The sequence below is a fragment of the Adiantum capillus-veneris genome, chromosome 9 (assembly GCF_014529385.1).
Source record: "Adiantum capillus-veneris isolate H3 chromosome 9, ASM1452938v2, whole genome shotgun sequence".
NCBI lineage: Eukaryota > Viridiplantae > Streptophyta > Polypodiopsida > Polypodiales > Pteridaceae > Adiantum > Adiantum capillus-veneris.
The window spans coordinates 66345786-66368428 of record NC_140939.1 but is presented as its reverse complement, the minus strand read 5'-3'; positions in this window follow the sequence as shown (position 1 = coordinate 66368428).

Here is a 22643-nt window from a genome sequence, read left to right as displayed (position 1 = left end):
GCACCAGCCATCCTTCTGCCATGCTCCCCTCTGGACACGATTTTTGGCGAACAAAACCCTTAAGTGTTTTCATGAACCGCTCTAGAAAGAACATCCAACGGCTGTGGACTGTACCTGCCACTGCAACCTCATCTACTACATGGATGAGCAAGTGCATTTGGATAGTTAGACAGCTCGTGGGTAGATACTTCTCAATCATGCAAACTGCTTCAATGGAGTTAGCCCTTGCGACTGCAATAGATTCCTCCTGTATCTCCTTAGAAGAGATCCACCGCACTAGCTCTGAAATCTTGTATATGCAGGTCCGCACTTCCTCCGTTAAACACCCCTTGATCGCAATTGGAAGAATGAATTGCAAGAACTTATGCTAGTCGTGCGATTTCAATCCTAATAGTTGATCGTCACGGGTGAATGCTGTCTTGAGACATCGCATATATCCTGTTGGCGTCCTGAACTCTGAAATCACCCTTTTAACTTGTCGCTCTTCGTTTTTTAGCAATACCCATGGCACTCTTGGAAGTTTTATTTGACCAGTTGCATTGATGAAAGGCCACAGCTCTGGCATCTTTCCAACTGATTGCAAATCATCTCGTGAAGCTCGATTGTCTTTCATTCCCATGATTGTCTTCCATAGGAGCTCTCCCACATTCTTGAATATATGCATTGGATCCAGCAAATGGTTAATTAGTAGATCACCCCAGTACGACAAAGTATGGAGAATGGACAAACGTTTCATTCCTGAAACAGGTTGCCCCGTATGTTGCTCCCATCGGCGACGCCACTCTTGTACATGCATAGGACGACATTCGATGTGACCAAGTTGACCTTCGCACAAGTGATGGCCATCTGGAAGATAACGGTGGTGGCCTTAATAAATTGTCTTTCGAAGAGAGGTAGAATAGCGCACATCCAAGGACTGCCCGCAAATTGGACATGCATTGTATCCCGAAGTTGTTAGCCCTGCATATATTAAAGCATGAATCAGGCCAAGGCAAAGTGCTTGCGAATAGCGAGAATTTTGTAAATCAAGAACCATTACCAGAAGCTTCTCCGTATCCTGGCCAATCATGCATAGTCCACATAAGAAGTCCATGGATCTTTGCATGCTGTTGTCCTAGTGGTTCAACCGCATCTGCTATGTCGATCCCATGCCATAACTCCTGGAGCTCGTCAACTAGTGGAGCTAGATAAACATCCATGTTTTTTGCCTTGAACTTACCAAGTACAATCAAGCTTAATATCAAATGACCCTTCTTGATGGCAAGCCACGGCGGGAGGTTGTAATTGATAAGGCACACAAGCCAAGTGCTCCATGACCAGCTTCTCAAGCCAAATGGATTGACTCCATCCATTGCCATGCACAAATGCAAATTGCGTGGTTCACTCTTAAAATGTGGCCAGGTATCTTCAATGTGCCTCCAGGCCTTTGAATCAACAGGCACCCTAAATGTTGATCTATTCGTAGAATGCCACCGCATCAACTTTGCAATGGAACCACAACGAAACATGCTTTTTATCCTAGGAATAATAGGGAAATACCGCAACACTTTAGCTGGCACTGTCTCGCCAACTGCATCTTGTTTGTAGCGCATTGCTCCGCACTTAGGACACGACAAACAATCTGCGAATTCATTGCGAAAAAGAATGCAATCATTTGGACATGCATGAATCTTGTTGTAGTCCAAGCCAACTGAGGTCAATAGTTGCTTTGCGTCTGGCCTGGAGGGGGGCATTTCATTGCCAGCCGGGAGAAGTTGCTCCCGCAACAATCTGTTTAAGCCACATTAAATTAAAAAGCTCTCCAAGCACGTCACCGTTGCAATCGAAAAATGCCTTTTATAAATTACATACCTAAACAAAGTAGTGAGGCTTGCATCTCACCACCCGTACAGTGACTGAAGATTCAAAAACGCTAGACAAGTACGAAGCGTCGATATTTTGGCGCCTTCATAAATTGGTTGGCGTGCCAACTTCCTCAACATGTCTTCAGGAGATAGGCGCACGGCTTCTGGTGCTGCTTCGTTGGCGTTCTCCTCGCTTGTCTGGAAGAAGGCATCCAACATCTCCTCCATGCCGTCGTCTTCTGTCTGTAAGTCCTTTTTTGCTTCCATCCTTGGCTCTATATTGGTCGGACCTTCACGCATAATCCTTTTTCTCTCTCTCTCAGATGTAGGTGCTATGTCGCGAAAATCAATGCCCGTTCCGTAAGAGTCGTATCGTAGATTCTGTACAGTTTGTTTAGCAAACTCTCCATACTTGTGCAATGCTCATTACATATCCTACGCTTGCGCAGGATTTGATACTTGCAGAACGTGCACGAGCATGCAATATTTTCCTCCATGTTAGTTGATGACGTTGCCATCTACAATGATTATGAATGTTGTTTTAATATATATACTCCTCACAATGTAAACTACCTCGCATTCTCTAGTTTTGCCCAATCTCCGTACACCTCGGTCAAGAGGTGTACAGAGATCAGGACCACCGGGTCAAAATCTCGTCTTTATTGGTCAAATCCTATATGGGTAGACACATACGTGCACTCCCAGGTGTACATGGCAATGCATGTAGCGGGCAAAACCCCTTTGCCTCTTTTAGTTCCATAGTTTCTTCAACATCCTACGGCTACCTATGGCTTGTGTAGTTGACGTTAATTCAAACCCATTGACCTACGGCTTGCCATACACGCTCTTGACATTTCTTTAAGACTACTTAATGAACTACGGATGGTTTAGGTATGGATAGAAGCCATTTTCGAAGTCCGTTTGCGTTTTTCCGTAGAAAAACGCAACCGGATTTGACCTACGGCTTGTGTATTTGGCGTTTCTTCTATCCGTTTGACCTACGGCTTGCCATACGCGCTCTTGACATTGCCTAAAGACTACCTAATCGTCTATGGATGGTTTCAGAAGGCATAGAAGCCATTTTCGAAGCCCGTTTGTGTTTTTTCATAGAAAAACGCAACCGGATTTGACCTACGACTTGTATATTTGGCGTTTCTTCTATCCGTTTGACCTACGGCTTGCCATACGCGCTCTTGACATTGCCTAAAGACTATCTACGGATGGTTTTAGAAGGCATAGAAGCCATTTTCGAAGTCCGTTTGCGTTTTTCCGTAGAAAAACGTAACCAGATTTGACATATGGCTTGCCATACGCGCTCTTGACATTGCCTAAAGACTACCTAATCGTCTACGGATCGTTTCAGAAGGCATAGAAGCCATTTTCCAAGTCTATTTGCGTTTTTTCGTAGAAAAACGCAACCGAATTTGACCTACGGCTTGTGTATTTGGCGTTTCTTTGATCCGTTTGACCTACGGCTTGCCATACGCGCTTTTGACATTGCCTAAAGACTACCTAATCGTCTACGGATGGTTTCAGAAGGCATAGAAGCCATTTCCGAAGTCTGTTTGCGTTTTTCCGTAGAAAAACGCAACCGGATTTGACCTACGGCTTGTGTATTTGACGTTAATTCAAACCCATTGACCTACGGCTTGCCATACGCGCTATTGACATTGCCTAAAGACTACCTAATCGTCTACAGATGGTTTCAGAAGGCATAGAAGCCATTTTCGAAGTCCGTTTGCGTTTTTTCGTAGAAAAACGCAACCGGATTTAACCTACGACTTGTGTATTTGGCATTTCTTCTATCCGTTTGACCTACAGCTTGCCATACGCGCTCTTGACATTGCCTAAAGACTACCTAATCGTCTACGGATGGTTTCAGAAGGCATAGAAGCCATTTCCGAAGTCCGTTTGTGTTTTTCCGTAGAAAAACGCAATCGGATTTGACCTACGGCTTGTGTATTTGGCGTTTCTTCTATCCGTTTGACCTACGGCTTTCCATACGCGCTTTTGACATTGCCTAAAGACTACCTAATACTCTATGAATGGTTTCAGAAGGCATAAAAGCCATTTCTGAAGTCCGTTTGCGTTTTTCCGTAGAAAAATGCAACCGGATTTGACCTACGGCTTGTGTATTTGGCGTTATTTCTATCCATTTGACCTACGGCTTGACATACGCGCTTTTGACATTGCCTAAAGACTACCTAATTGTCTACGGATGGTTTCAGAAGGCATAAAAGCCATTTCCGAAGTCCGTTTGCGTTTTTTCGTAGAAAATTCAACCGAATTTGACCTACGGCTTGTGTATTTGGTGTTTCTTTGATCCGTTTGACCTACGGCTTTCCATAAGCACTCTTGAAATTGCCTAAAGACTACCTAATCGTCTACGGATGGTTTCAGAAGGCATAGAAACCATTTCCGAAGTCCGTTTGCGTTTTTCAGTAGAAAAATGCAACCGGATTTGACCTACGGCTTGTGTATTTGACGCTAATTCAAACCCATTGACCTACGGCTTGCCATACGCGCTATTGACATTGCCTAAAGACTACCTAATCGTCTACAGATGGTTTCAGAAGGCATAGAAGCCATTTTCGAAGTCCGTTTGCGTTTTTCAGTAGAAAAACGCAACCGGATTTGACGTACGGCTTGTGTATTTGGCGTTTCTTCTATCCGTTTGACCTACGGCTTGCCATACGCGCTCTTGAAATTGCCTAAAGACTACCTAATCGTCTTCGGATGGTTTCAGAAGGCATAGAAGCCATTTCCGAAGTCCGTTTACGTTTTTTCGTAGAAAAGCGCAACCAGATTTGACCTATGGCTTGTGTATTTGACGTTAATTCAAACCCATTGACCTACGGCTTGCCATACGCGCTATTGACATTGCTTTAAGAGTACCTAATGAACTACGGATGGTTTCAGCTAGCTGTTTTAGCTGCTTAGTCCACACCCAGCAGTTTAGGATTCCATAATATGTTATTTTGTCATTTTGTTATTCTAACCTAGTATCAATCTACCACATTGTAACTTTCTGGTTTCATAGGTCACTTTGGCCTTTTGAAGAGTTAACATAACATTTCATTCATTTCTTTCTTTAATTTTAATTTTTTACGCAAACCATAACTCTCTCTTTCTCTCTCTAGTTTTAATTTCCTACGCACATTTTTCTCTCTCTTTAATTTCCTACACGCACACACCTCTCTTTCTCTCTCTTTCCTACACACACACACACCTCTCTCTCTCTTTCCTACACACACACACACCGCTCTCTATCTCTCTCTTTAATTTCCTACACGCACACACACTTCTCTCTTTCTCTCTCTCTCTCTCTCTCTCTCTCTCTCTTTCCTACACACACACATACACTTCTCTCTCTCTCTCTCTCTCTCTCTCTCTCTCTCTCTCTCTCTCTCTTTCCTACACACACACACACCCCTCTCTCTCTCTCTCTCTCTCTCTCTCTCTCTCTCTCTCTCTCTCTTTCCTACACACACACACCGCTCTCTCTCTCTCTCTCTCTCTCTCTCTCTCTCTCTCTCTCTCTCTCTCTTTCCTACATACACACACACACACACACCGCTCTCTCTCTCTCTTTCTCTTTCCTACACACACACCGCTCTGTCTCTCTCTCTCTCTCTCCTACACAAACACACACACACACACCTCTCTCTCTCTCTCTCTCTCTCTCTCTCTCTCTCTCTCTCTGTGTGTGTCTATCTCTTTCCTACACACACACACACACGATGTGGGGAGAGAGAGAGAGAGAGAGAGAGAGAGAGAGAGAGGGGTTAGGGAGGGGAAGAGTGCCATAATACCTTGCAGCAGGTTTCGGTCAAGATCTGAGAACGCGCTTGTTGAGGGCAAAATAGCCCCTTCGCGCGGGTTCGGCTTTTCCCCCCCCAAATTACTTCCGTCGATACCTGCGTCGATATACGGGTCGATATACGCGTGGAAAAAATGAGCTTTCGACGCGTATATCCACGGGCATATCGACGCCCATATCGACGCGTATATCGACGGGCTGTAAGTATGTCGATATGAACGTGGAAAAGCACGGGCATCGATATATAAAGCGTCGATAACTTTGGGTTATGTTGTAGTGTATGCTTCTTGCTATACAGTATAGCATGAAGTTCTTTGTTTGGCAGTCCCTCTAGAAACAAGGATACTAGTCTTTCTTCTGCAGGTATCTCTAGCTCTATGCATCTTGCAATGTATTGTTGCATTCGAGTTGCACAAACCCTAACAGACTCACCTTGTTTCTGTTTAAAGCTGTAGATTTACACTATCGTATTGTGTTTGATCCCCGTTTTAGAACAAGTAGCTACAAATCCTTGAGCTAATGTGTTTAAGTCCATGTGACCTTGGTGGAATGTTTTGGAACCATGTCAATGCTTTTCCTTCTAATGTCATTCCAAACCCCTCGAATTGAGTATGGAAATCAAATATGCTTCTGCTCTTAGCACTTGCTTAAAGCTTGCTAAGTGGTCATATGGATCCCTAGATCCACTGTATTTTTTGACCCATTTTTCAAAATCAGCTGGTCTAACTCGTCTATTTGGTTCAACTCCCGGTCTCCAGGCAGTTGGTCCCGTTCCGAGTCCTTCAAACTAGTCTGTTGGAAATAGTGACTCATGTAGCCCTGGATTGGCTTTCGTGTCACCCGGTTTTCTTTGTGATGAGGTGGTTTCTGGTTTCTTAACATTACTCTCAGAAGATCTCTCATGGAGTTCTTCTCTTGGAATAGTTTCTGGTCCTTGGCCCAATATCCAATCCCTTATGGAGTACCCTTGGTATTTGGTTTGTTGCACCTCCTCAGGAGTCATCATAACAAAGTTGTTGTTATAACAATCCCTAAACAGGTAGGTTTTTAGATCTGTTGAACCCTTATCTTTAATCTTGAAGATATAGATGATCTTCATGGGTGTTAGTTGTCCTGATTTGGCATGTGAAGTCCGTACAAGATTTTTGACGTTTCTATCCTCCCAACAATAGACCTAGATCCTAGGATCAGTAGTAAGCCATTTCAAAGGTTTCAAATCAACTTTATTGTATCCCTCGAATTCTAAAGTTGGTGGTCCTTCTTTAGATGCCATATATGGAATTATTGTATTTACTTCTAACCCCCACTTGTCCATCACATCAGGGTTTTCAACTTGTAAATACTGAGTTTCGTTTCTATCCATGTACATTTTTCCTTGTTTGTTTGCCCTGTTTCTTCTTTGAACTCAATACCATGGTCATCAATGCGAATAGCATACTCTTCGTTAGGATCCAGGTAAACCTGAACTCCATGAACATTAGTCTTATAAAAAGAGAGTATATGCTTATAGCGCATTGTCATTCCGGTTTCTGAGTGAGTCGAGTAGGAAGACATTTTAGATGTTGAATCTGAAAAAGTGTCTGAGACTTATTCAAGGATAGTGCGCAAGGGATTGCCTTAATTCACACTTTCTTTGGTGGATACTCTACTGGAGGTTTCTCCAAATATGCCTTGATTTCTAGTATACGACCAGATCTAAGGTTGATAAAGACTTGTGATGCCCTTGATAGAGTACTTACGGCCGGATTGACTTGATTGCAACTTCTGTCAAGCTGCCAATTCCTTGTCTGCAACCTGATTTTTGTATCAATTTTAATCAAGTTAGCTATTCTTTCACAAAGACTGTATAGTTTTTTGCTAACTATTGTGATGCCCTTGATAGAGTACTTACAGCCGGATTGACTTGATTGCAACTTCTGTCAAGCTGCCAATTCCTTGTCTGCAACCTGATTTCTGTATCAATTTTAATCAAGTTAGCTATTCTTTCACAAAGAATGTATAGTTTTTTGCTAACTATTGTGACTAGTCTATGTGTATCCCTTCAATTCGAGCTAATTGAGTCAACAGTTGAGACTTTCAGATTCCACTTTTGCAAAAAATCAAAGGACTAATCTACAACCTGAAAACTGAGTGAATATATACCAATTGGATATGATTGAACCCAAAATTGCTCGGTGGCCTTGTATTATGTTGGTCTATTACTGTACAAGTTCAAAAGTAAAAAATGGTGTCTCTGTGTAGCAGCAATAAATAATCGTGATTATTTACTTTTCTCAAAATTTTACACTTTTTGGCTTGATTTGCCAAGCATACAACCTGTTAAGGTCCCTGGACAAGTTTCACTAAGTTTGGACAAAATTTGTTCAAGTTTAGTAATTGTTTCGTGTCAGCAGACTCAGTTTTTAAGAATCTGGCTTAAGTCTCACTTTTGTGATCCAAATTTCACCAAAATTGATTTGTGTGGTCTATTTGATATGCTTGACCTTGTCGTATGCTCAAATGTGCAAGATTATCAATTTTTGTAGCAGATGTAAATAATTGCGATTATTTACTCCAGCTATGTTTTTGCAAGTTTTGTCCCAATCTTGACACAAATCTGTTAAGAACCTCAACTTAAGCTCCCTAGCCAAGTTTCATCAAGTTTGGACAATTTTTTCAAATGGTCATCAGCTTTGTATCTGCAGACTGACTTTGCAAATTTGGACACAATTTCCAATCCAATGATCCAAATCTTACCAAATTTGATTTGGGGACTTATTATAACATGGTAAAACTAGTGGTATGCTAACTTGGTCAAAAAAGTTGAAAAATGGGGCAGATGTAAATAATCACGATTATTTATAACTGGTAAATTTTTTCATCTTTTTGATCAAATGTACACATGTTTATCACATTAATATAAGCCTATGAATCAGGTTTCATTGAGTTTGAACAAAATTTTTCCCAATTTACACTCAAGTTCCCGGTAGTCAGTACAAACTTTAGTTTTCACCCAATTTTTGGTCAATTTGGTGATCCAAATTCTATGGTCCTTTACAAAAGTTGTTTGTACACATGCAATGAGTCACTGGTATCAACCTTGGTCAGTTTTGAGCTTAAAGTAAATAATCGTGATCATTTAGTTTAGGCCTAAAATGAACACTTTTTTGAACTTTTTCAATGGACAGTCTTTCATGAGCTATTTTAAGCCTATGAATCAAGTCAAAACTTAATTTGGTCTAAAATATCAAGAAAAAGTAAATAATTTGAGTTTTTGCAAACTCTTGAAATTTTTACATCAATGTGTCCTTAAGCTTACCCACTGGTTCATACAACTTTTAAGCATATTCTCCAGTCGGATTGAGTGGTTTGGAGTCTTTTCGTGCTATTTCTAGCCGTAGACCTAAAATTCTTCAACTTCAAATAACAACTCACAATTATTTCTTTTGGAGAGAGCAATGTTTTGAAGTCCACCTCAGATTCTACTTACCCTACTCCTAAGTTCTACTGCAATGGGGTTGTGGAAAGTGTCCACAAACACTCGTTTTCTTGTTTTTTATGGTTTTCTGAGCCTTGATCTTAAGACTTGTCTCGTTCATCAATCATTCTCAAAACCCTAGTCTACTTCTACAATACTACAATCCTAAAGGCACTCAGCAAGTATGATTACTTCCAAGCTACCTTTACACAACAAAAGACGACAATCTTAAGCTATACGGTTTCTAAAAGAAAGTTTTTACCCTAGGAGATCATAGAGGAAGTTAAAGGATAATAACTTCACAAAATGTTCGTGTTTTTCCCTAGTTTAGGTCTTTTCGATCCCCGGCACCTGTGCCAAATGTGGGACGGGTGTCTAACCTCACTCTTATCTTATTGCAGACGTAGCGAGAACCACGATTAATTTGTCAATCCATGGGACGAAGCTGACTCGACTAGTGCATAGAGGCTACAAGAGGTTGCCAATCTGTTGGAACCAAGAGCTAATAGAGAGCAACCTATGGCCCCTTGCGCTTATGCATTGGCACCCTTTGGCCTTAGGTCCATAGCTTCTTTCAGTGGGATAGAGGGAAACAACCTATGGTCCTTGAAATTTTACATTGGCACCTTATGGCCACGGAGGGTCGATACTTGAATTTGGTTGGCCAGAAATTGTGGGAAAGTGGTTGGCATGTTGTAGGTTACAACTTGCATGTTCGCATGGTCCATGTTGCAAGAGCGATCCACTACAAGCATGTTGGTTGCCGTAGCACTCCACAACAAGAAAGATTTGAGGGCTCTAAATTTGAATTTTTTTTTTTAATTTTTTTTTTTTGGGGGGGGAGGGGGGGGGGGTCCACTATTAAGACACTTCCCCCACCCCCCGCCCCCCCCCCCCCCCCCCCCCCAAACACACACACACACACATATAACATGCATACGCAGGGTACTATCCCTCTATTAAGATGTTGGCATGAATAGATTGATCCCTCTTTTTTATGAATTAACGAGTTCTTTCCAAAATAGAATAAAAAACCCCTCTTGTTATTGTATCTTTGTTAAATTGCTTAAACTTTCAAAAATAGAAAAGACCTCTTGCAAAACTCTCTCTCGTGGTATAGTAACATGATTATACAAAGTAGCCCCCAATTGAAGGATGGTGAGGAGTAATGCGCAACAACCTATGCTTCTCCATGTTGAGCACAACGAGGGGGGTCTCTCTAGATTTCTCTCTTTTAAAGAATATCTTTGTTTAAGATTTTGTGAAGTGGTTCTATTGACGCGTTACATGCAGTCTCTTATAAAAAGTGTACACTAACTTGATACCTTCTCTTTCCAAGCTAGGACTTATAGGATGAGGTGATGGCAACGTGATTTGAACCCTTGTTGTATGTCACTTGGATCCTCTATGGAGGGGACTAGATAAGGCAGTGCTAAAATGGGAGGGGTAGGTTGGAGTACTAGTTTTCTAAAAAAACAACCATAAGCACATTGAAATATATTAGAGGAGAATCGAAAAATTACATCATAACAGCCGCGGAGGGTTGACAAGTCACTTAGTAGATACATAAGGGATAAAAGAGAGAAGCATACAAGGGGGTGGGCCTACATGCTACCAAGGGAAGGCTTCCAAAAGAGCCAATAGAAATTATGATTCTAACCATCTAAAGAGGGAAGAGAGTCCAACTCAACCTACACATCTACCACAAACCTTTTCCCTTCATCAATCCGGGACTCCACGTGGTAGATCTCGATGATCACTTCATTCTCCCACTGGTCCCTGGTATAGCATTTGTCTTGGTGGGGTGTATAGAAGTGTTCAATGGTTGTCATCCTATAATAGAAATTTGCATCCCGGAGGACTTCCTTCTTGGTCCTGTACTAAATCATTTCTTCCTTCTAGATCTTAATAGCCTGCAAGTTAACATTAGGAAAAAAGGATCTTAGATTGGGTGTTTGGTAGACACTTTTTTTTACAACATGAAGTTCCTTTGCCTCCAGATAATCTAAAGAAAACCCCTGTAACTTTGTTCCAAAATAGGCTTAGAAATCCCACATCACCCAAAAAAAATTGTTTCCAAGACGGTTGAATCTTTGAGAAACCTTAAGAGGGGTGCGAGGATGGAAGGGTCAACATCACACGCAATAAATAAATGGCCAATGTCCTCTACTTCCTTACAACATCTACAGCACGTTCCCGGGCCAAGATAGGCTTGGGAGACTTTCTTCTTTGTCGTGATTGCTTTGTGCATTATAAGCCACATGAGGACTGTTTTTTTTGGTTCATTGGAGGAGGCCTTGTAATCCCACTGCTTCCTATTGAGATCAACCTTTTATCTTTTGTTAAGGGCTATGTACAGAGGGGTTGAGGTCATGGGGTTTCCACATAGGATTGGAGAGTTTGAATCTTTCAGCCCAACATAAGGCTTGTAAGAGTAACATGGGAGGGGCATATAGTGTCCATACTAATTCCTCCAGAAAGTACCCAACATTTCTCTTATGAGGGGTAGGTCCCAAGGGTTGCTTCTGAATCTAAGAGAAAGATCTAGCTCGAATAACTAGGTAAATCTGAGGTGGTCCCAAAGCTGATGCCACGCTTTCAACCCTTTGATATTGAGAATCACAGTCTTTTTGTTGCTATTTTTTGGGAGGTCAAGGAAAGGGTAGGTGGATGACCAACAAATGGAGTCACCCAACAGGAATCAATAATTTGTGCTTTGATTCCGAGTTGATCATTAGTTGCGACCTGTGCGTATTTCATGCATGCATGATAGACTGAAGGAGATCAGAGCCAACTGAAAAAAATTTCTTGTTTCCCAAAGAAAACAACGATCAATGGAAGATTGGACCATCCTTTGAATTCCTTAAATTTAAATCTTTTAGTATTTTTGAAGAGGAGAAGGGACCATTCCTCTTGGGGAGAGGTAAGAGCTTAGAGAACCAGCTTAACAACCATTTTATTTACAATGACTTTTAGATCGCTAATGCCGAGGCCCCCAACATAGGCAGACAACAAGCCTCCCAGTTGACCTTGGTTACTTTCTATAAGAAGGGGTCCCGAGCCCAAAAGAAATTTCTATAGATTTTTGTAATCATAGTTAGGTGGGAATCTACTAGTTGCCAACAACAAAAGAAGAGTAAAACATACACATTGAGAAAGTGATTTATGACTAGCATCCTTCCAGCGAGAGAATGTTGAAACCCTATCCACTTGTTCAGCTTGGATTTGTACTCCACGAACCTCCTTGGGTGTTGCTTGCGGGTTTCCTCCTGCAAACCGTGGACAACTTGCGAAAGCGCTCCTATTTCTCGCAGTGAGGGAATATGTTCTCCATTCGGGGGTGGAGCAAAAGCACAGAGAAGTTGTTGTTGGTATTGGATATTTCTCGCACAGATAACTAGATGAAGCTTTTTGACATACTGCGGGGGTAGAAAATGATTAAAGAGGGGGTCAATAGGGGCCAAGGATCCTTCTCATTCAGAACATCTTGATGGGACGATTGGAATAAGTAGGGAACTCAGGGTAGACAACTCCCATGCGTTGGGTTGCAGAGTTGACGATAAGTGAAAAGAAAGGGGTCCGCGGAATGAACATCCCGCCCTTGCCACAAGGGCAAGGGTGACGATTCGACGGTGCAGCAGAGCAAGGTGGCAAAAGCTTTGGTTCTATATATAATATATATATATATATGTGGTCAAGAAGAAGTGCTCTGGCGAAAACATGAATGATTATCTACTGGCAGGCCAGAAAAAGGCCCTGCCGGGGTTGGAACCCGGAGGAGTTTTATCATTCCAGTTTCCTTTACGCTACGGGGCCTTAGATGTCAGCTCTTTCTCTGTCTCTCTCTCTCTTCTCGCAGCTGCGCCTACCGCCTTACCTATATTCTGTTACAAGAAGCCAATCTGCCGAGCATGGAGTTATCAATGCGTATTCCTCTCGTCTCTGCAAGCCCATTCTTGGTTGCAGCTTTGGCGAGAAGCCAGAAAGGGCAGAGCAAATGCAGTCGCTTTTGTCGATGTGCTCCCTCGCTCATGCCAAACTCTTGGCTAGGCTGTTTTCGTCGGTTGGGCTGCGGGCACGTCGAAGCAAGGGCTTCTGTCCTGCAATGTAGCCGGCTACGCTTGCGGTTTGCACCACAAGAGGCGGACATGGGCAAACAAATGCAAGAGGAGACATGTTAGTCAAGGGCTGTTGAAACAAGATCATCTGTTGCAATGCTTACGGCGACATGTATGCCGAATGTGGTGCACTTCTGAACGGAGCACAAGTTCTGCTGGATCCAGGATGTTGTTTTCTGGTCTTCATTGCTTGCAGGATATGCCTGTCAAGCGCAATGCCAAGATGCGGGAGCAAGGGCTTCTCCCCAAATGCATGCATGCATGCGTTTTGAAGACATGGGGCCAAACAAACCCTGGATGATATTCTTCCTTAGGGGAAAAAGATCGAGCTTGTTGGCAATGCTTTGATTGACATGGATGCCGAGTGGTGGTTTTCTGCTCAAAGCGAACAAGTTCTTGATGAGCGTCCTATTAAGAGTTAAAGGAAGTCTCTTTGGAATGCATGAGTATAGGATATGCCAACAGGGCAGGTCTAGGAATACGCAGCGAAGGTTGCGTCTTGGATTGCGCTTATAGGAGGATCATATGCTCTGCAAGGGGTGGCCAAGGAATTTCTGGACTCCAGCTCTCAACGAATAGAATAGAAAGCCATCTTCCCAAATGCAATCACTTTTATCAATGTACGTGGTGATCCAGGTCAAGGGGATGAGGGCCAAGTGTGTCTTCATCGTCTGGTTATTTTGCGTTTCTTGGAGGGCTTTAGCGAGCAGCTGGTGCAACGCCCATGAACCGCAGGATTCAAGATCAACTCTGGCTGCCGGCAATTTATGCTAAAAAGTAGGCGGCAGAGCTTCTCTTCTGAGGGGGCCCCCCCACACCGGGCCGGCGGTCCCCTGCCCCCAATCGTACCTAGCTAGGTATGCAGTGCCTCTCTCACAAAAGCTCAGATGTTGAGGTAAGTCACAATGTGGGAATTATTGTGAGAATCTGTCCAAAAATTCTTGTGATGGTGTTTGGAACCTCTGCCAGCAACATCGCCGTGATTTCAGTGGTCTTATTACATGCTGGTGAATTTGCATAGTATGTGAAGGTTGTGTATCAATGCAGCCACTACTAAGGTCTGCTTAGATTTTGAGATTTCAATCTATACATGCAAATGCAATTTTATGAACTCATTTGGATTTTATAGCTGTCCGTTGGCTTAAAATCACGGCCAATGGCTGCAGCTGAAGGAACTGTTCAAGATTTACCAACATGTGAAGTTCTTGAGGAGACGTGCATAAGCTGGTGGATGGACCAGAAAACAAGGAAACCACTATGAAACATATCAAACACTGCAGTAGGCAGATTGCTATGGCAAATGCAGCAATGACATTAGTAGGGGCTGAGGAGCAACCTATTCCTCAACACTTAATCCACAACAGCCAAAAGAATAATACCCTTGGTGTTGTGTTCCTTGCCATCGAACGGCGCTAGCATTCCGACAACAAGTAACTTTGTGTGTATGTGCGTGTAGCAAACAAGCACAGGCATGTTCAAATGGGATTAAGGATGGAGGTCAAAATCATGAGGTACTTGCATTGTAGGCCGTGCCAATCAGGTGTCTCGAACTTACAAGATCGAACAGTCCGAATTTACAAAATTGTCCCAAATTTATAAATTAGCTTGTATCTACATTTGATACATTGAAATGACATGTAGGTCAATGCATGCATGCAGGTGTGGTGGTTAGAGCACATGAATCACATGGGGGAGGTGGTGGGTTCGAAGCTGAAGGTGTGTGAGAACCCAATTTACCTACCAATCCAAATTTACTTTTTCATCCGGAATTTGCTTGACGATCCACACGTACAAAATGCATCCGATGGCCTGAGGTCGATCCCATTTGAGCATGCCCATGCCAGATAGTACAGAGGGAGGCTGCATCGTAGGAAACCTCACTTCGTTGGCTCGGTCCTATTTAGCTCTTTGCCTTTCGATCCCACTTTTGGTTCCCTCACATTTGATTGCATAGGTTGGGTTCACATGCCAATAGGAGAGTAAGGCCAAAAAAGTTACCTCCCAATAGAAAAATATGACAAAGGTGCCTTCTACTACCCCACTGATTCACATGGTGGATGTATTTCTTGAGTTGATCAAAACATGAGGGCAATTTTTTTGGTAGAGTATAGAGAGGCTAGAGACTTCAGATTTTTTGAAAATTCTCACTTCATAACTAAAGTAAAGGAGTGGTCTATGTTTCAATTTATCCTCTTCCTTGTTGCGTTAACAAAGTAATAACAATATGAAATCCACACAACGTTGGTGCTTTGGGTGGTGGTAAGTGTATGTAGGTGTGGGTACGGGTACGGGTATGGGTGTGTGTGTGTAGTGTTTAAAACACTAAGTTAATGGTACTCAACTAAGTTAATGGTGTGATTACCGGATGGAAAGTGGGGGAAACGTTTTCAAGTCAATTCCTCTACAATCTACCCAAATCATGGAGCAACGATCGACTCGATTTACTTGTTTCAACTAGATTTACATGTGTGTGTCTTTGTTTGTCTGTGTGGGACAAGGTTGTTAGTTCCTACAAGGAAGTAGTTACAAAAGAAGCCTCTTCATCACAAAGTGCCCCTCTCTTCAATCCTCTTGGTCCAGGTTATGATACGTCTCCTCATGTACCTACCGCAATGAGGATGTGCTAATGGGTACTAGTACTTAAGTCTCTTTTTCCTTGTTTGCTCGCCCACTATATATATCATATAGGATGCATAGTTCTTTAAATTGCATCTCCTATAATGTGCGTGGATTATGCAATCCAAAAAGTGGCGGCTTACCTGGTACTATGTACATACATGTAAAGCGGACATAATTGTTCTTCAAGAGTATAATCAACATAATTTTGCCGGAGAAACTTCTTACTTTGTACGCTATTGGATAGCTTATGAAAGATCATCTCGCGATTTTGGAGTGCTTATACTTATTCAACATGAGCTCTTCCCGACCTTGGTTTTCAATGACAGTTGGGAGATGGAAGGTCATTCAATGTATTGTTCATGGAGAAGTCTGGATTTGGCGGACTATATGCATACACAACATCTGCTGATGGGACACCATTGTGAAGTGTTGTCTCCTCCTATTGTTAGTGTTCCAATGCATTTCTTTGTGGGGATTTCAATAATGCACCAAACCTTGCAGATAATACTACTGGGCACTCTCACATGCTTCATGTGGAACGACAATCGTGGAATCGTTTTATAATGACTTGTCATGGATTGGATGTGTGGCCTCTTTTGCATGCGCATGATCCAAGATTCATATTTCAACATATTCTTGATCCATGCATTGCATTGGATTGGATTGCAAGTATCTTCTCCATATGCAGCAATATGATTACTTTGTATGTGATATGAGGATTGATTATACCCTGTCGCTCGCGGATCATACTCCCATATGCTTGAAACCACATTTTGGATCCTTTTCTACCAATGATTCCCTACTAACAAAGAGAGTATTGCATGTCAATAATGCTCATCTCAAGCATGAACTATTTTGCACTATGATTGTAGATATCATCCTACCTTTGACATCTCAGATACATGTTGATATGGACATGTTAGGGTAAAGGTAGTGTGTCTCTCACCCTGGCCAGATGCACCAGAAGCGTTCGACCATTCATCACTTGTACACAACTTATTTGTTATTAAATAGAAGAATGAGGGGCTCTCTCAAATATTGCTGTGAGTTGCTTTACCCACATCTTCCGTGTTCTCTCTGTGTGTGTGTGTGTGTGTGTGTGTGCACATGCATCGCATTCATACACTCTTCAATTGGTATCAGAGTGCACATTGATGGTGGGGAGCACGACAATGTTGAGAGCTATGAGGGGATAGCTTGCTCGCTCTCAACAGTGGAGAGATAAAAAAGGCTTGGAAGCTTTGTGAGAATAAAATGGGAGCTTGTGAGCTCAGCTGATAGTGATGTATGCATGCTGTTATGGAAGCTCAGAAGAGTGCCAAAGATAGTGTGTAGGTAATGTGCTATCCTAAAAATAGTGTAGCAGAGCAGCACTGTTTTGCAATTCGTTATTTTCCTTGTAGAATGCATATATGAAAATGTTGCTCACAATTTCCCTTCATTTCAATGTGATCTACAACTTTGGAGAAGAGAATTATTGCAAATTCCTTACCGTTTCTTTGATATTCAATTCACACTGACTGTGTATAGAAAATTCCATGTTTTTTATTTTTCAAAGTTTGCGAGTATGATGCACTTTAGAAAGAGTGATGGGTTCTCAAAGTTGGGTGTATAAATTCTCAGATTGAAGGTGAAATTTCAACTTGTGGAGAGCTTGAGGTTTGAAGTTTTCTGGTAGATTTGGGTAAAGAAGAAGAGGGTGGATTTGGTCGACCCATACTTGTTTCCGATCAAGACAACGTTATCCGCATGGGCACTGCAAGTAGAACTTCTTTCATAGGTTTTCATAGGACACTTTGACAACAATTTTGTGCTTCGGTTCATTGTCTTTCGTGACAGAGCTACATAAGGTTATGAAACATGGTTGATGCCCATTGTACATGCATTTCAACGAGCACTTTTGAGTTCTAGGGAGATCTCTTGAGAGCATTGTTTACGCATTGATCAATTTGTCTAATTGCACCTTGTTCAATGCTTGTTTATGTGCAATCACTCCGTTTTTGTACGTTGAGCGCGGATTGCCATTGTATGTGGCATTGTGAAGCCGCGTTGGTCTTTCTACTCATTAGCACTGATCAATGTTATGGTTTATGCACTTTGCCATATCTTTTGCTGATAGATTTTGGTCAATTTATAGTGCTCAAGTTCTTTTCCCACTTTGGCATCTTAAATGCAGTTTATGGTTTGAGAGTTTGCATTGATATTTCACTCATTTTAGAGGGGAATCTATGTGCAATTTTCCTAGATTTCTCGCTATACTTTTGGCTTGACTTCATACACACTTTTGATGCATTTTCCGTTATTAGATTGAGATGATGATTCCCTCTTGTTGCGGTTGACTTTGCTCCCACATTGACGGGCATACGATTGTTTGAACACGGGCAAATGTTCACGTATACACACTTTCAAGAGTGCATATGAGATGTATGATCGTGTGGATACAAGTTACAGCTAGCCGGATTTGAGCTTTGGTAGTGGTTAAGTTGTTCTCCTACTCGTTCTTTAGGCTCCAAGTACATTTGGCAGTTAAGACATACACTAGTGTAATGATTGCAGAGAACAGTGTGGTTACAGTATTGCATGAAATTTTATGCATTGATGTACCTGAGCACTACAGTGCTGGTAAGCTCTTTTGAGCGCATTTTCTCCCCACAGGGAGCTCCTTTTGGTCCAGTTTTGGTATACTCCTCTTCAGCGTTGGTTTATGAACATTACCCTTGTATATGCTGTAGAGCCATAGCTCATGTTTATCCCACTTTGACGGCCATTGTTTTGGTGGTAATGATCAAGTTATAGAGTATGCTCATTGTGGCTATAGCATATAGGTTATGCACTATTTATGATTGATGTATATTTCCATTGTGAGTCTACTGCTTATACATTACATATTGTCACAGGTTCCCGATTGTTCTACAAGTTTCTTTGGTAGAGCTATATTGCACTATAGTTTGCATATGCATTGATCATAGTTATGATTGTGTAATGGCCGAGGCAATATCCAACTTTGATATTCACTTATGGAAATTGATATGTGTGATATTTATAAGTCTACAAGGAAAACTCACGTGAGACATCGGTCTTGCTCGTGTTGACACTTGAGATGTTGGTGCAGCCAAAGTGTGTCGACCCTAGCAGAGGGCATAGGAAGTGATGTGTATGCTTATAGATGCATGGAAGAGGGCTAGAGCAGATGGGAAGATCATAGGTAGGCAAGTGACAGCGGGGATGTATGCTTTATGTGGTTTTCTAGACCCAAAAGGCTCGAGATAGGGCTTGACATGGTGGCAGGTGAAGAATGTCCAAGGTGCTAGTTTTTGGCTTGAAGTGATGAAGGAGCAGGTCCAAATGGATCGTCAAACGGAGCCATGGTGTGAAAGATACAGGGCTTTGATGTTGGAAGTGATTGCAGATCCGAGACAGATAGACCAAGTGATGCCAGGTAGTCTAAGCCAGTTTGGAGCTATGAGTGTGTATCGCTTGATTTATGGAGTGTGTAAGTCTTTTCAGATTGTCAATCGGAGTCCTGGATGCCAAGATACGGCCAGTCGAAGTTTTGTCGAGGGCCAATTATGAGCCACTTTGGTCGCCTCGGTAGATGTTCCATCTGAGGATTTGGACATTTTCCAGGAATTGTATGCATTCTATGTGATGCATGGAGCAGACAAAAAGTGACAGCGTCTTAAACGGAGTCAAGACCGAAAAGATGCAGATTGTTGAAGTTGATGACGATTGCCGGTGAGGTGAGGCCATATGATTTAACTAGTTTTTGGTCGTATTGGTTGGCGGGCCCGACAAAGTCAAAAAGCAATAAGGGCTTGACAAGTTGAAGTCTGAGACGGGAGCTCCCACTAATTTTTTACGGCTTGGTCATTCCACCTCTGGGCATCGAATTGCAGCGAGAGAAGTTGCTAGGAGGAAATTTTTAAAGGGTTTCTTAGAGGATTTTTGGTGACCTTGAGGGCCTTGGGGGAATTCCACATGAGGCTGCCACATGGACCATGGGTAATCCCACATGCGCAAGCGGCACTCAGTTGGAGCATTGAAAAAGCGTGGAGCTCTTGGAGCTTGACTGGCTATGGCGGGTGCACCTTGAGCGCTGCAGGGGGCGACCCTAGGTGCTTTTGGGCGATGGTTGGTTGTTCTGTGGCGCACGGTGGCAACTCGGTGGCAACACCCCATTGGGGTATGTTCTCGTGCCCCTAAGGGAAAATCCTTTTTGAGGAGAAAGGTGGGAGCATTGACGGTGCCGTTGATGCCCCGGGTAAGTGTGAGTTCATGCCAAGCATGGGGTGCAAGCAAGGGTTCCACAAATAGGGGGCCCTCACATGTAGAGGAGCCGAAAATAGAAGACATGCAAAAAAAGATAAGGGGGGAGGTTTCACGTGCCCTAAGGGGCCAATTATTTGGACAGTTTTGGGTAGCTCTTTCGGGGAGCCGAGGAAGAAGAAGAGGCCTATTTTTTTTGCTCAAGGGTGAGGCTCGGGATACAAGAAGAGAGCTCGGTGGGTTGTTCCTAAGCTCCCAAGGCTTGAAAAAGGTAGTTTTGGAGGAGGAGAAGCTCAAAGCGAGCTGTGGAGGAACTGTTTTGAGCCAACGCAGGCGACCTCAAGGGTGTTTTTCCTGCCGCTCTTAGCAAGGGGAGGCGCACAAGTGGTGAAGCCGAAGTTGCCATTTTTTATTGTTGCTCGAGGTTTCCATGTCAAGTCGGTGGTAGCAGATTTTGATGGTGGTGTAGATGATGTTTTTTTTGCCATAATTGAAGCAAATCATATTGGTTCTCCGTGTCGTTTCTTTCCCTTTTCTCCTCCTCTTTTCTTTGCTATGTTCCAACAATCTGGTGCTGGTGTTCAAGATGTGGGTGCCTCCTTGGGCCTCTATGAGTATGAGAGAGAAAGAGAGAGTGGTGTGTGCTACGACACGATCCTGAACCGGTGTGGATTGCTGTCGATTGTGTGAGTTTTGAAGGTGAACTCTAGTGGATTGGGGTGTAGTGATTATCTTGGACTATAGAGAGACAGATTGTTTGGGTTTTGGGTGTGTTCCCCTTTCCCCCCCATCCATCTTTTGGTGCCCCCACTGAGAACTGTCCGATGCTCCGATTTGAAGGTTAAAGTGGTGTTTGAAAGCTGACAAGCGGTTGGTGGATGATCAAAATTATTGATGGTTGTTTTTGAAGATAGCAAAGATGATTGGAGCCAAGCTTTGGCCCCATATTTACAGGTGTTGAAGACCTTGAGGATTGGTTGGTAGATTTTGAATTATGGATGATGTCGATGCATATGTTGATAGATGCAAAGATTTGGTACGATGATTTGAAGGATGATGGTCAAAGTTCATGGCATGAATTGCAGAGGCAGTTTTTGGAGCGGTTTCAAGAAGTGATTACCCCGACAGAGGCTGGTGCAAGGCTGAAAGCGATACACCAAGATGTAAGTAAGGATTTTACCGTTTTATTTGAGTAGTTTGAAGCATGTTGGAAACAATTAGAGGTAGCTACTAGGGTGAAAGGCAATCAATTTTTGAAGCTGTCAAAATTTCTTGAGTGCTTGCATCTTAGGATCAGAGATAAGGTGGACGACGGTGTTGATACATATGAAGACATGGTGAATCTGGCCAAGATGAAGAGTAGAAAGATGAAGCAAAAGCTAGAGCTGGGTTTGTTGAAGCCTGCAGATTATGTGCCCGTTGCAAAGCTAGCAGAGTATCCTCTAGTTTAGTCAAAGGCAATGCCAATTGTGCAGAATACAAAGCCCATTGAGGTAAGGCCAACAATTGGTCATTTTCCTTGGAAGTTTCCAGTTTATGATGTGCATGTGCTAGTGATGGATGATCTTGTCAAAGAAGATAAGCCCCTTGTTGAAATGAGCCGGTGTGCCAAAGAGGTAGCAAATGTTGATTTTTTTAGAGCAGCTTGAAGAGGTAAAGCCGGTTCTTGGAGAAAGGTAGGACCCATGTCCTTACATTACCCCCCCTTGGATAATCATTTTCGTCCTCAAAAACAAACGTAGGAAAATGTTTCTTAAGTGCGGAGACATTCTCCCATGTAGAACCTTCTTTAGGTCTATCTAGCCATTTTACCAACACCTGTCATTTGACATGATGTCTGGTGCAAAGCTGATGATAATCCAAAATCTGTTCGGGCTCATGAGGGATGCTTTGCGGTTCGATAAGGTCAAGTAACACACCTGTGTCAATGACATTATCATTCTATCCTAGCTGTTTTTTGTAAACATCTAACATGAAAAACAATATGAACTCGTGAGTGCTTTGGAAGAGCTAACTTATAGGCCACTTGACCTATACGTTTGAGAATGGTAAACGGTCCACAATAGCGTGGTGAGAGTTTAACAACTTTTTTTGTCTTCAGACTTTGTGAATGCTCCGGAACCTTGAGGGAAACCTTGTCTCCTTCTTTGAAAGTAGCAAGAGATGATGCTCATCTGCGTACTTCTTATATCAAACATTCTGTTGAGAAACTCTAAGCATGTCAAAATGTTCTTGGAGAAAATCCTTTGCTTGTTGTATCTTCTCCTTAGCCAACCCCACCGTAATGGGTGATCTAGATTGAAAACCATATAAAAGCATAAATGGACTAAACCATGTAGTTACATGCTTTGAACTATTATGAGCAAATTCCAATATAGGTAAGTAGTCTTCCCAATTGGTTTCCTCTTGCTAATGTATGCTTGTAGCATATCTTCTAGCACTTGATTAACTATTTCGGTTTGACCATCTATTTCTGGATGATGAGCCGTACTTAGATTAAGTTTAGTTTCCAACTTTTG